Raw genomic sequence first — 13,758 nt, 5'->3', positions numbered from 1 at the left:
GTGGTTGCTGGGATTTGAACTCAGGACCTTTGAAATTACACTAAGTGCTCTTATCCGCTGAGCCATCTCTCCAGCCCCCAATGGCTTGATTTTTTTATTTTTATTTAATATATGTATATGTGTGTGTTGTTTGTTTGTTTGTTTCGAAACAGGGTTTCTCTGTATAGCCTTGGCTGTCCTGGAACTCACTTTGTAGACCAGGCTGGCCTCGAACTCAGAAACCTGCCTGCCTCTGCCTCTGGAGTACTGGGATTAAAGGCGTGTGCCACCATGCCCCGCTTTGATTTTTATTTCATTTCTTTTTGTGATCCTGGGCGTAGGAAACAGGGCGTCCTGCCTCTGTTTTTATGTAGTATTATTATTACTATTATTACTGTTAATACCTGTGATAGGACTCTATCGCTTGCACCTTGGAAGCAGCCATCCCTCCTACTTCAGCTGATTTCAGTAGCTGAGATCTCAGACCTTTCCCTTTCCACCCCGTGCGCATGCTTCTCGGAATCAATCTCCGATCTGGCTTGGCAGCAGTCGCCTTTACCCAGGGTGTCATCTCACTGGCCCTGCTCTATACCTGTTTAGACATGTTCCCAGAAGTCCCCTAGTCAGATTTATCCAAGTTGAACTGTTTTGCCACACAACCCCATCCAAACATCTGCACTCACAAAAGATGCGTTCAGTAGGCATCTAATGCTTCCTTTAACTCCAGGATGGATGTTGTGGTGCCAGAAGTGTGGGTTTCTCTTTTCAGATCTTCCTGTTTAGGGGACAAGGTATGGGCAGCCTCCCAGCCTAAAAAGGAATGCTGATCTTTCTCACCATAATGACAGTAATTAGTCCCAAGACCGGGAGCTGAAGGGGGAGGGAGGACAGGGAAAGGAAGGGAGGGGGAGGAGGACTTTGGCCTGGGCTGACCTGGTTCCCCACAGGCATTCTGATTAGTCCATGTCTACCACGTGACATGCATCTTGGACTTGTTGCCAGGCGTTGCCATGGCGACGGCTGTCATTGCTCTGCTGAGTGCTGGGGAGAGTTGAAGATGCATTGAGGGGTCCCGAGACTCGGTGGGTGGCGATGAGGAAGGACAGCAGGGGCCCAGGCGAGTGCTGCCATCCTTCCCTGGTCCCCTCCGGTCTGTCCTCACACCGACCCTGACAGTGCTCGGCCAGCATGTGGGGGTTGGCAGCCACAAGGTCGGGCTTTGGTAAGGACCAGGACATGTAGGAGGGACAACACATGCGTGCATGGGCCACACATGAGCCAGGCTTATAGCAGGTGGGCACACGGTTGCAGCCACCCCCTCCAGGCTCACAGCCTACATTCAAAGAAGGGTTGAGGGCTGACAAGATGAATCTGTGGGTGAAGTAGCTTGCCACCGGTGATGAAGAACTGAGTTTCATACCCCAGAGTGGAAGACCTGATTCCCACATGTTGTCCTCTGACCTCTGCACTGTCCACATACATGGACACACAATAAAGATGGAAAGTAGCAAAAACAATCCCAGAATTTCTTGTGTAACCTTTTAATGCCTCATTGATGGGATACAGTTTTTTTCTTTTTCTTTTTTTAAGATTTATTTATTTATTATATGTGTGTACACTGTAGCTGTCTTCAGACACTCCAGAAGAGGGCATCAAATTTTGTTACGGATGGTTGTGAGCCACCATGTGGTTGCTGGGATTTGAACTCAGGACCTTCGGAAGAGCAGTCAGGTGCTCTTAACCGCTGAGCCATCTCACCAGCCCGGGATACATTTTTCTAATTGCATGTATTTGATTTATTCGTATAAGGGATGGACACAAGCTATGACATACTTGTGGAGATCACAGAACAGCTCTCTCCATGTGTGGTTCTCCCCACCCATGTTGTGGGTTCCAGGAATCAAGCTCAGGTAGCCACACTTTCCTGGAAAGCAACTTTATGCACAAAACCATCTTGTTGGCCCAAGGACAGATTTTCGTATCTGCACATTGTTGTTAAAGGGCATTGCATGGACTGTGACTCCTCCCTCTGGAGTCAACACAGAGAAGACTCTTGAAATTTAATGTTGGTCTCCTTTGACCCATTACATGATCATAATCATATGTCACCGTATGTCCTCATCTTGTTCTCATCAGTCTTTTGTTCTCTAATCTGTAGTTCAATCACAATTTTGCATTGCAATCCCCCTCCTGTCCGAAGTGTCCTCAGCATTGAAGGACGTCTGTCATGCAGGTGCTTACTACACAGAGCTAAGACGTGGTAGCCCTGAGTGAACCAAGCCATGCTTGAACACCATATCCTCCTGCCTGAGTAAACCCAGGGCAATGTTGAGAGCCATGTACCACTATGCCAGGCTTCAGCCTTTTCTCTGCTATCTATTTGTCTGAAGTTTTGGGAACAAAGCCAAGAAAGACCTAGATATTGAGCAGTCCAGCCCCCAGCTCCTCGATGTGGGGTTCTAGGTGGGAGCTCCACCAAAGGCCATGCTCTCATCCCCTCACTGGAGGATTCCAGGCAGAGCTCTGTCCCTGTCTATGCCTTCAGCCCCCTCACTGGGGGGGGGTGTTAGTTGAGGGTTTCACCCCTGACCACCATCCTACTCAGATCAAATATGAACACTTGGGTTGTGGGAGAATTCCAAGGATAGAACACGATGCTCTCTAGGGCCATTGAGGACCTATTGCCTTTGATCTGAGGGGCATCCTGCAAGGTGTTGAACAGAGAACCTGCTCTTCATTCACTAGGGCTCTCTTAGGTGTGCCCCCTGACATGATAGAGTTCCTTGGGAGTGGAATGTCCCTGAGAGAGAGCCCTGCATTTTTGGGAAGAGCTGTGAAAGAATGGCTGTCAGGAAAACAATCCCTTAAGAACAGTGAGAGGTACAGAAGCCTCCTGACTAAGAGTGAAGAGGCCTGCAGCTCTCTGTGTGAGTTCGAGGCCAGCCTGGTCTACAGAGAGAGTTCTAGGACAGCTAGAGCTACATAGAAAAACCCTGTCTTGAAAAAGAAAACCAATGCCGGGTAGTGGTGGCACACACCTTTAATCCCAGCACTCCGGAGGCAGAGGCAGGAGGATTTCTGAGTTCGAGGCCAGCCTGGTCTACAGAGTGAGTTCCAGGACAGCCAGGGCTACACAGAGAAACCCTGTCTCGAAAAAAAAAAAAAAGAGAGAGAGAGAGAAAAGAAAAGAAAAGAAAAGAAAAGAAAAGAAAAGAAAGAGGAGAGGAGAGGAGAGGAGAGGAGAGGAGAGGAGAGGAGAGGAGAGGAAAGAAAAGAAAAGAAAAGAAAAGAAAAGAAAAGAAAAGAAAAGAAAAGAAAAGAAAAGAAAAGAAAAGAAAAGAAGAAAAACAAAACCAGGAGCAAGAGAGATGGCTCAGCAGTTAAGAGCACTGATGCTCTTCCGAAGGTCAAATCCCAGCAAATCACAGCCATCCGTAATAAGATCTGACACCCTCTTCTGGGTCGACTGAAGACAGCTACAGTGTACTTACAGCTACAGTGTACTTATATACAATAAATAAATCTAAAAAAAAAAAAAAAAAAGAAAAGAAAAAGAAAGAAAAACAAAACCAGCCAACAAACAACAAAAGGAGTGGAGCAGCCACAGGAGCCTCGGGCTTCAGTTCCAGGCCTCTTTGAGACCAAGTTCCCTGTCCCTCAGAAAAACATGCAAACTCAAGACCTCTGCCAGGCACCAGGGGGAGGGTACTCCCAGCTCATCAGCTGTAGCTTTGTAGGTTCAGGCGCCTCCATCACCAGCTGCAACATGCTCGGTTCATGTTTCCTGTCCCTGCAGCTCCTGTCAGACCTGGGTAGGTAAGGGGCCCCTGAAGGGTGTTTTGACTGGTACACACCAAGCTCTTTGTGCTTTTCTAGTCCCTTCTAGGTTCCCAGTTTACTTGGAAGGCCAACAAGGGGAAGGGGGAGGCAGAGACAGGAGAGCCATGTGGATCCCTATTTGTAATGTTTCTGCCTAGACTCTTCCAGTGAGGGGCTGGGGGGCGTGGCTTACCAATGAACACTTTCTGAATATGTGCAATGTTTCAGTCCCCATCTTCATGGCTGCAAAAATAAAAATAGATTTTAGGAATCTCTTACCACCTTTATTCCCATCACTTGGGTGGCAGAGCAAGTTCTCTAAGTTCCAGGCCAACCAGACCTGCGCGGTAAGACACTGTCTCGAAAATACCAGGGGGCTGGAGAGATGGCTCAGCGGTTAATAGCACTGACTGCTCTTCTGAAGGTCCTGAGTTCAAATCCCAGCAACCACATGGTGGCTCACAACCATCCGTAATGAGATCTGACACCTTCTTCTGGCGTGTCTGAAGACAGCTACAGTGTACTTACATATAATAAATAAATAAATCTTTAAAAAATAAAAAAGAGCCGGGCGTGGTGGCGCACACCTTTAATCCCAGCACTGGGGAGGCAGAGGCAGGCAGATTTCTGAGTTCAAGGCCAGTCTGGTCTACAGAGCGAGTTCCAGGACAGCCAGGACTACACAGAGAAACCCTGTCTCGAAAAACCAAAAAAACCAAAAAAAAAAAAGAAAAGAAAAAAGAAAATATCAAGCATCCTATCCTGCATTGATCACCAGAAAAAGAAACATTGTTCCCCATCAAAGGCATGGCCAAAGAAACATCAATGTGAGAGAAACCCCTGGCCCCCCTTTATCCTCAGGGAACTGTAGACTGGTGTCCCCTTTGCCTGGGAGCCGAAGGGTTACATACAGCCTTAGGAACTTCGGGGGATGTGCACTTGGGGATGATGGATCTGAGACCACCAAGGAGTTTGATGTGAGGGCAGCCTGAATGTGGTCCTAGGTAGCATAGGGCTTCCCCAGAGCCAATCCATCTATTAATCTCTCCCTACCAGTCAGGGTCAGGTTTCAGGGGGGCCCCCCAGGCAGATGTTAAGCAGAGCAATTCTGTTTTCCTTAATCCTCAGGGCTGCAGGAACTGTCCCTTCAAGAGGGAACAACAAGCCAGGTGAGGTCACCATCTGCAGACCTGAGCCATGAAGGCTGCTGGACTGGGGAAGGGGGCAGAGGTCGCCATAGCAACACTGAGTCAGGGGCTGCAGGCTTGTGAGTGTTCACATGACAGGCAAGGCCTGGAGAGGAACACAGCCAGGCACAAAGCTTGGAGATCTTTCTCTTCTCCTCCTTCACCTCCCCCATCTCCTTTAACAAACCTTATTGCCTTTTGCCATTTAAAGAAAAATTAGTTCTTCCCTCCCCACCCCCCGTTCTTTTTTGAGTAGCCCAAGCTGACTTCAAGTTCAATGTTCAACCAAGGCTAATCTTGAACCCAAAGGCCCCTACTTGCCACCAGACAGAGCTGCCCACTAACTTCTAGCTCTACCTTCTGCTTGCTACCAACCATGCCCCATCTTTCTTTTTACAAGTCGTCTCTAAAATTCTTTGCTACAGGGTAGCTTTAACTTCCAAAAGTCCTCCTGCCCCAGCCTCCTGAGTGTGAGGATGATAGGCCCCAGATACTACACCAGTTTTAGCTATTGCTCAGAACTGCAGTACCATGTGGGTGTCGCTGGGTGATTATTAAAAAACCTTCATTCATAGCCGGGCGAACGCCTTTAATCCCAGCACTCTGGAGGTAGAGGCAGGCAGATTTCTGAGTTCGAGGCCAGCCTGGTCTACAAAGTGAGTTCCAGGACAGCCAAGGCTACACAGAGAAACCCTGTCTCGAAAGCCAAACCAAACCAAACAAACAAACACAAAACCCTTCATTCATGCTGGGCAGTGATGGCACATGCCTTTAATCCTGGCACTTCAGAGGCTGAGAGAGGTAGACAGATTTCTGAGTTTGAGGCCAGCCTGGTCTACAGAGCAAGTTCCAGGACAGCCAGGGCTATGAAGACAAACCCTGTCTTAAAAAAAAAAAAAGCAGCTCTTTCTCTTCCGGTCCCAGGCGGTGTGGGAGCCGCCCCATGCAGACATAGCCAAGTCCAAGAACCACATCACATACAACCAGTCCCGCAAATGGCACAGAAATAGCATCAAGAAACCCCGGTCAGAAAGATACGAATCTCTTAAGGGGGTTGACCCCAAGTTCCTGAGGAACATGCGCTTTGCCAAGAAGCACAGCAAGAAAGGCCTGAAGAAAATTCAGGCCAACAATGCAAAGGCAGTGAGTGCGCGCGCAGAGGCCATCAAGCCCAAGATGCCAAAAGGCCCCAAACTCGAACCTTTGAAGGCTGACTTTCATCGCTCACCCTAAGCTTGGGAAGTGGATTCGAAGCTACATGGCCAAGGGTCAGAGGCTCTGCCAACCGAAGCCTAAGGTTCAAACCAAGGCAGGGGCCAAAGCTCCAGCTAAGGCCCAGGCTTCAGCTCCAACCCAGGCTCCCAAAGGTACACAGGCCCCCAAAGGTACACAGGCCCCTGTGAAGGCCCCATAGAAAAGGCTCCTGCCAGTGTGAAGACAGACGAACTGCTGTGACACACCTCCCCACACACTATTTGCAGATGACCAGTGTCCTATGCTGTTCTTACAAATAAACTCAGGCAAGATCTGTAAAAAAAAAAAACAAAACAAAAACAAAAACAAAAACAAAAAACAAAAAACAAAAAAACCAAAAGCAAAACAAACACACAAAACTTTCATTCATCGGTGTCTGACCACACCCGTAGTTTTCATGACACAAGATACATTGCAGTGTCACCAGAGGGAGAAAGTGGGGATCATGAACCTTCACACAGTTTTCCAGGATAGAAGCAGAGTCTGCATCAGCAAGGGAGACAGATCTGAGGGACTTAAGGCCAGTTGGAGCTGGAAATGGCAGCCCACACCTGTGATCCCAACTCTTAGAAAGCTGGGGCAGGAGGATTTCAAATATGAGAGCAACCTCAGCTACAGAGCAGAGTCCCTATGTCAAAGAATTAAAATACACTGCTGGGGAGGTAACTGAAGTGTTTGCCACCCAAGTGTGAAGGACTGAATTTCATCCCAGCACCCATCAGAAACCAGGCATGGCAGTGGAAATAGCACGAATGCAGAAGCACATGTGTAAGTTCTTGGACATTTTCTTCATGATGTCCAAACAGTGGCATAGTTCAGTGACTCTGAGTCCTTGAACTAGGAAATATCTGATGGACAAAATCCATCCACAAAATGATTGTGATTCAATCCTGAGAGATGTGTGGGGGCAATGGAGCTGGAGGGTGAAGGCACTTGCTGTGGGGTGGCCTGAGTTCTATCCTTGGGACACATGTGGCAGAAGGAGAAAACCTACTCCTGTAAGGCTTTCACAGAGCTCCAGATATGCACCATGGCACGTGTGTGCATATGCATGAGGGTGGGCTTTCACACGCCTTTTCACTTCCTATTTATTTGTATGTACGGACATGGAACACAGGACCTCACAAATGTGAGAGAAGAAATCTGACAAACAGCTTCCCGTAGCCCCAAAAGATTCTCCAGCATGGCAGTGGTGATGCCAACCTTTAATCCCAGCACTCAGGAGGCAGAGACAGGTTGATCTTTCTGAGTTTGAAGCCAGTCTGCTTTACACAGTGAGTTCCAGGACAGCCAGTGCTTCACAATGAAGCCCTGTCTCAAAAAGCAAACAAGCAAGCAAGCAAACAAACAAACAATAAAAAGAACAAGAATTCTCCAAAGGCTTAAAATAAATTAAATTAAATGTGGACTGCAGGACCCACAAGCTCTCTGCTGACTTCTATGCATGTACTGTGCATGTGCACATAAATAAATAAACAAACAAACAAACAAACAAATCGTTTAATTTCAGGGAGATGACTTAGCTCTTTGAGGAACTGCAAAGCTCTGGGTTCATATCCAAATTGAAAGAATGGGAAGAGATAGGAGAGAAAAACAAAGGGCGTGGGGCATACAAGTTTTACACGAGAGACTTCTAGAAGGAAAAGGGACAACTGATCAGAGCTTAGATCTTACAGGTGGCTTTCCAGGGTCTCATCCCAGGTTCCCTGCAGCCCCTCCTCCCATGCCCCTAAGCTGTAGAGAATGAACCTGGCTTGTCAGCTCCGCAGCCTGAGGAGCTGGTAGGAGACTTACAAGCCTGAGTGTGCATCCTCCCTGACTGTCTGTCCCTTTGGTGCTACAAAGGAAGCTATGTAAATGAAGGTGTGTGATGTCCCACACACCAGCCTTCCCAGTGCTGAGAAGGCTGAGGTATCACAAAAGTGAGAGAGACTGTGTTAGAGGCGGGAAACTATGACTAGGGCTCAGGGACAGAGAGCTCGCCCAGCAATCAGAAAGCACTAAGTTCCATTCCCAGCACTGCATCAATCTAGTGTAGAGGCAAACTCCTGATGGGAGCCTGAGGCAGGAGAATCATAAGTTTGAGGTCATCATGGACTACAAATCAAGACCCAAACTCAAAACAAAACAAAAATTGCCAGAGCTCCGCCTCTATCCTAAGCTTCTGTGAGTCTCATTCCCGCACACTTCATCTTCCTTGTGTAGAATTGGACTTTATTTTCAAAATTCCTTATTTCTTCAGACATTTTTTCAGCTTCTCTGTCCCAGCAGGCACACGCTTGATGATCGCTAACCCTCTGGCTGCTCAGTGATCAGGTTTTAGATGATCCTCTCGTGGAGATTTAACAGGCCACAGGACTACACCCTGACACCTTCCGGGGACCCCTAAAGAAGTTTTTGGAAGGATGCCTGACTTTTATTCTGAAGCCGAGGCCTCAACCTATGAGGTAATCCTTGGAGCTTCATTCCAGGACGATTCCTATTGGTTCACTGGCTAAGTCCCACCCAGGGTTCCCAACGCTCCGCCTTCCCCTCAAGCGCATAAAGGTAAAACATCGGAAACTGGACAGCCACTGATACACCTGCAGCTGCTGGTGAGCAGAAGGTGAGGCACGAAGGAAGGAGGAAAAGGTGCGCTGAGGGAGGGAAGCGGGGACTCTGGGTACAATGCAAGTTGGCACATCTTTCAGAAAGCCAATTGGACTGTTTAGGAAGGGCAGAAAACCCAGGGCTGTCTCCCTGAGATGTGGGAGCAGGTGAGAGCCTTGAGCCTTCTGTCCCCGCCTAGAACACCCTGGGTCCATGGGAAGAGATTAAAACAGAAGATGGGTCCCTAGGACGAAGAACAGAAACAAGGAGCGGGGCATCTGGGCAGAAGGCAGAAGCTGGGAGAGTGTCCTCGAGCCGCACTGACACCCCCCCCCCGAATAACTAATTATGTTTCAGCACTGGAGACTCGGACAGCGCCATCCGGCGGAGTGGCTCGGAGCAGAGTTCGGCTTCAGCACCAGGATTCCGGACAGCTCCCAGCGGGTCACGATGAGACTAGGCTTCAGCACCCGGTCCCTGGCAGTGCCAAGCTCTCAACCCCAGCTTCAGGGATAGCCTTGGCTGTTCTGGCGGAGAGTGTACAGGGAAGGAACCTCTAATGGTTCTTGGCATTTGTCCTTTACGGAGGGATTTTTTTTTTTGTTCTTTTTTGAAACAGGGTTTTTATGTGTACCTCTGGCTATGAAACTCACTATGTAGACTAGGCTGGCTTCAAACTCACAGAGTACAGGCGAAGCTTTTGGTCAACGAGATGTTATGAGTGCCTCTGGGTGAACTAATTTCCAAAGTGAAGCGGTGAGGGGAAAGCCAGCCTCAATCTAACTTTAAATCTCAAGTTCTTTTTATTTTTAAAAAGAGTTTTTCTCTCCAATTATATATATATATGTATATATATTATTATTATTATTATTTTGAAACACTGTAGACCAAGCTGACTTTGAACTCCTTGTGTAGCCAAAGATTATCATGAAGTTCTCATCCTCCTGCCTCTACTCCCTGAGTGCTGGGGTGACAAGCGTGTGCTCCTCATGCCTGGAACAATAAATCCCACGTTGGTGATGTGCCGGGGTGTGAGTTGGGGGGCGGGTAGAGAATGAATCTTGCCTGTGTCCAGGGGATGGAATGGAAAAGGGATGTCTAGGATTGGTAAGTCAGTGAGTGGGGTTTGTTATGCTCAATCCTCTATGGAGAGAGAGAAACGCACTTGAGGGTGTTGAACCTGGCGGAGGAGGATGAGGACGAGGAGCGGAGTACGTGAGCCAGTGCTATGTGGAAGACTTGTGATTTTGTTGTTCTGATATGATATGACAACAAGTCACAGCCGGCCTCATAGCGTGGACTCCTATCACCTTTCTCCTGAAATACACAAACAGGTAGGGGCAGGAAACTGGGACAGGGGGGGATAAGGGAAGTCTAGCACGGACAGGAGAGGGTGTCTAGCAAGGTCTCGGGCCCTGGGAAAGTGCAGGAGTGTTTCCCATGCTATTGGCCTGTCACTCAAACACATCTACATGATAGGACCAGAGACACAACCTCAGGGCCCTGGGTCACAGCACCGTGCTTTCTCTGGAGACTTAAATAGGGAATGGTGAGCCAGTGGAGTAACTCAGAGGGAAAGAGTGCTTTGAAATTAGGGAACCCAAGCTTGATCCCCAGGATTAACTGGGAAGAAGGATAAAACCAACTCTTGCAAGTTATCCTCTGACCATACATGTCCTGTGACACACATGCTTCCACACACAAATAAATAAACACACATAAAATTTTTCTTTTTTTTTTTTTTAAAGATTTATTTATTGATTATATGTAAGTACACTGTAGCTGTCTTCAGACACTCCAGAAGAGGGAGTCAGATCTCGTTACGGGTGGTTGTGAGCCACCATGTGGTTGCTGGGATTTGAACTCCAGACCTTTGGAAGAACAGTCGGGTGCTCTTACCCACTGAGCCATCTCACCAGCCCCGTTTTTTTTTTTTTTTTTTTTTTAAGACAGGGTTTCTGTGTATAACCCTGGCTGTCTTAGAACTCACTCTGTAGACCAGGTTACCCTCAAATTCAGAGATCCACCTGCCTCTGCCTTCTGAGTGTTTGGATTAAAAGCATGTGCATACATAAAACTTTGTTGTTGTTGTTTGTTTGTTTGTTTGTTTTTATTTTTTTTGTTTTTTTTGAGACAGGGTTTCTCTGTATAGACTTGGCTGTCCTGGAACTTGCTCCTGGCTGGCCTCGAACTCAAAAATCTCCCCGCCTCTGCCTCCCAAGTGCCCGGTCATAAAACTTTTAAAAGAGGGATTGGCATCAAAGGTACTTCTAGAAAACCCTGAAATTCTTTTCTCTTTCTTGTTTTCCTTTCCTCGCTCTTTCCACTTAGCCTGCTTTGAGACAGTGTCACCTGTAGTCCAGGCTTTTCTCTAACTCTGAATGTAGCCCAGGATGGCCTTGAACACTGAGTTCTCTTGCCTCCAATCCCTGAGAACCATGCCTAGCATACACGGTGTTGGATTCAGAATTTCAAATGCTTTGACTGGGTATGGTACCCATGGAGCCCCTGCCCAGTTTTCAATAAAACTCTGTGCCCGCCACACAAACCAACCACTAGTTGCATGACTGATACCAAGGAAATGTGGACTTGTGTCTGGTGGGTCATGGCATTCTTAACATTCCTATCATCTGTGACATTCTAATGCAGTCACTAACCATCCCCACTGTGTGATTCTCCCCAGCTGTCCTAGTGTGTGCATCATGGTGCTGTGACAGGACCTTGACTCAAGAAAAGGGCAGGAAAGCGTTTATTCAGCTTACAATGATGGCCACACTCCATCACTGAGGGAAGTCAGGGCTGGAACCAGGAAGCAGGAGCTGATGCAGAGGCCATAGAGGGGTGTTGCTTACTGGCTGCTTACTTGCTTCCCCTGGCTTGCTCAGTCTTCTTTCTTATAGAATCTGGGACCACCAGTCCAAGGATGGCACCACCCTCAATGGCTGTAAATCATTAATCATGAAAATACCTGATAAAGGCCTTTTCTCAATTGAGGTTCCTGCTTCCCTTAAGCTCCACCCATGTAAAGCTGACGTCAAACTCAGTCACACAGCAGCCCAGGGGCTGCTTTGTCCATGCAGTTTCCTCTCTTGGGTCTGCATGGTCCCCTCACATAACCTCCCATAACCAACTCTGCCTTCTCCAGGCTTCAGCTCGGTGGGAGAAACTTCCTGTTACCTCACCGATCAATTAGGACAAGACTTTGTTAACATTCTCAGCCTCCTGCAAAGGCCACACTATTTAGGAAAGGCTGATACTCTCAAACAGAATGTTTACAGATCTCTTCTGGGGGACTCTAAGTGGGGCTCCACCCCTGACCATGCCCTCAACCCCTCACTGGGTGATTCTAGAAGACTCCACCACTGAACCTGACCCCCATCCTTTACTGGGGTTTCTACATGTGGGCTCAACCCATGACCCAAACCCAACTACAGGGATAAAATACCAGGAAGAATTTAAGATGAAAACATGTGGATTCAAGGCAGGGTTTTTATTGATAAGTCATACTTCCAGCTTTTATTTTGTAATTTTTTATTTATTTATTTATTTATTTGGAAACAGGATAACACTATATAGACTAAGCTTGTCTGAAATTCAAGAGACCCACCTGCTTCTGCTTTGCCTCTAGAGTGCTGGGGTTAAAGATGTGCCCACATCCCACCCCGTGCCTGGCTTATCTTTTTTTTTTTTTTTTTTTTGAGGATGTCATGCTACTTATACCCTGAATAGCCTTGAACTCAGGATCTTGCTGTCTCTGCTTTTTCATAATCTAGGGTGAGAGACTGGGATGGCAATCCTGCTACTGTGTTTCCCCAGTACTCTACCCAACCCACCGTGTTCAAAGGGTGCTCGATGAATGTGTGTTGAGTCCACAGTGGCGTCTAGGAATAGAGCCACGCAGCAGCAGCAGTAAACAAAACCCATCTGGTCACCACACAAAACACTGTGATTCCCGTCTGAGGGCCTACAAGGGAGCAGCTGCTGTAGGACAGCACTGGCAGGTGTCTCCTGGAGGAATATAATTAAATTTCTAGATACTCCGGGGCTGGCCAATGAAAGAACAGCCCCAGGAGAGAGCTGGTCTCCATTCATTAGCAATTAGGAGACATCAATTGCCTATTAGCTAGGGCAGGCCCTGTCTACCTCTTTCACCTAGAGGAACAGAATCTTCCCTCTCCTGGGAGTCCTGCCTCAGTGGGCCCATTAACAAGCAGAGAGAATAAGATTAACAGTTGTCTAAATGCCAGAGATGCTTATGGATGGGGGCAAGCAGTGGGGCCCTTGATGTCTGGGTTAAAGTCCACAGTGGGAGACTTTCTAATATACTGACATCACAGGGGGTGAGAGAGAATGAAAGAGTGTCCACAACCTTGTTTCAGAAATTTGCCCTGGATTTCTCTCTTCTTTTCTTCCTTCCTTTCTTCCTTCCTTTCTTTTTTTTTTGTTTTGTTTCTTGCTTTTTTTTTTGGGGGGGGGACAAGGTTTCTTTGTGCAGCTCTGAATGCTGTAGACCTCACTTTGTAGACTATGCTGGTCTCCAACTCAGAGATCCACTTGCCTTTGCCTCCTGAGTACTGGGGTTAAAGGCATGTGCCACCAGTGCCCCCATACCCTACATTTCTTGTACTCACCACAAATTCATCCTCTGCTTGGAACCCTTGGGGCTCAGAGGCAGTATACTGCCCTGGTTAGGTTTTGTCAGCTTGACACAGCCAGAGTCACTGGGGAAGAGGGGACCATGATTGGTGTGGGAGTGTCCCAGCCACTGTGGGTACTGCCACCTGAGCAGAGTGGAAAGCAAATTAGGTTTAGCAAGCTCTGGGGCACAAGTTCATTAGCAGCTTCTGCCATTACCTCTGCATCAGCTCTAGCCTTGAGTTCCCCTCCACAATGGGGACCCTAACCCATTAGTGAACTTTCTCCCTTCATT

The sequence above is a fragment of the Mus caroli genome, unplaced genomic scaffold (genome assembly GCF_978045245.1).
Source record: "Mus caroli unplaced genomic scaffold, Mus_caroli_1 scaffold_18, whole genome shotgun sequence".
Lineage (NCBI taxonomy): Eukaryota > Metazoa > Chordata > Mammalia > Rodentia > Muridae > Mus > Mus caroli.
Note: the sequence above shows the minus strand (reverse complement) of the source record.